A 1,723-nucleotide genomic window follows, 5' to 3' on the forward strand; every position below is an offset into this window, starting at 1 on the left:
GGGAAAGACACTCGTAATATAATAGATTTTACAAAATATATCCTTAGGTTTTCCTATGAGTTACAATAAAACCTTTACAATTGTTCATTGATGAGCTCAGAATGTTTCGTTATCACGTGGCCTATGCACGACTCTTAATGGTTACTGTTAATCTGTTGTAACCACCTGCTGTACTGGTACGATTATTATCACATTTTGTTTGAGCTTTACATACCCGGGGAAAACACTCAGCCACGTCGAGGTTATTAGCTAATTCCAACAGCTTGTCGTAGTATTCATTGTGGAATAAATCTACAGAGGCACGTAGTTTTGCCATTTCATCCTTTAAAAGATTAATCTGTTTTATTGATTCCGCAATATCGATTTTTTTTCTTCTTTAATTGGACCGTCAATGACAAAGTATGATCCAGAACATGTTGGGTGATAATGAGAGCAGCCATAAATTCAAATTTCTCCACGTTGCGAAAATGAGACTGTGCGTCACTAGCTAATCTAGGAAATGGCCCTTCCTGCGATCCTCCAAACTGCATAAAATTGAGTGTTTCGTAGATAACTTTGAATGCATCCAAACAACCATCGCGGGATCTTATTCGTTCTACCCATCGTGTCGTGGAAGGCTTTGCGAGCTTGTTACGGGTTAAACCAAACTCTTTCATCTTTTTACTTAGATACTGTGAGCGGATACGGAATCTGATAAAAAAGCTGGCGATATTTTGTGCCTGACTCAACATATTTTTCACTGGAAGAATTGAACACGCTTTGAAAACAATAAGGTTTAAACGATGACTGGAGTAATGAACATGCAACGCCTTCGGGTTTTTCTCTAATATTCTCTCGAAGATGTGTAGAGATTTAACTGCAATATTTCCTACAGCGGTATACTTCATGCAGTCACCCATGACGTAAGTTGACAATTTCTTATTTTGTACTTTTCTGCAGACAAAATCCTGTGTAGAGAATATTATTGCATTTTTACTGAGTTTTAATGTTCTGTCAAAATCTGGATTAAGGCTGTTTTCCACTCACGTGTTTTTCATACGCACGTTAGTTTTCTGCTTATTTTAGTATGCATTAGTTGACCTAGATTTACAACAATAATCGTTATAAAGGAAGCGAGAATAATTTAAATTGGCAGATTGAAGCTTATTATAATCATAACCATGTACGCACGGACTCGAGTTTACTTGATAGTCGATAGCGTCGACAGCAAATGACATTGAAACGTTTGTATGGATATTTCGAGGTCCTGACAGTATAAATAATATCCCGTAGGTTATTTCAAGCAAATATTTGACTAGCGACGTCGAACAAGGCCAGTTAACCGCGTCGTGGATCGTAAACTGACCTCAATACAGAAAGTGGGGACAAAAAGTCCCCACTTTAGCCAAAATACAAAACATTTTGTTCTAGGCCTCTCAGTTCCCGCCTCGCCGCGTATAAGGAACGTTAAGAGGCCTAGGGACTACGCTGCGGTAACTCTGGTTGCTGAGTTGACTGGGTCCGAATCCATGAAATGGTAGATTTGAAATTTTCTCGCCAGAAGTACGGCTGAAATATTAAGTCTTTTAAACTCCAATATATATTTCAAACGATTTTTAATATTTTGTAAGGACTTTTCCCGGAGAATAAAGAAAGACTTATCATTAATGCCATCACAATGCTCATTGCTCACGAAGGTATTAAATATCTTTGCCAATAAATATATTTAGTGTTCACCCCTAAA

The sequence above is a fragment of the Dendronephthya gigantea genome, unplaced genomic scaffold (genome assembly GCF_004324835.1).
Source record: "Dendronephthya gigantea isolate DGI-Jeju-01 unplaced genomic scaffold, DenGig_1.0 000345F, whole genome shotgun sequence".
Taxonomy (NCBI): Eukaryota; Metazoa; Cnidaria; class Anthozoa; order Malacalcyonacea; family Nephtheidae; genus Dendronephthya; species Dendronephthya gigantea.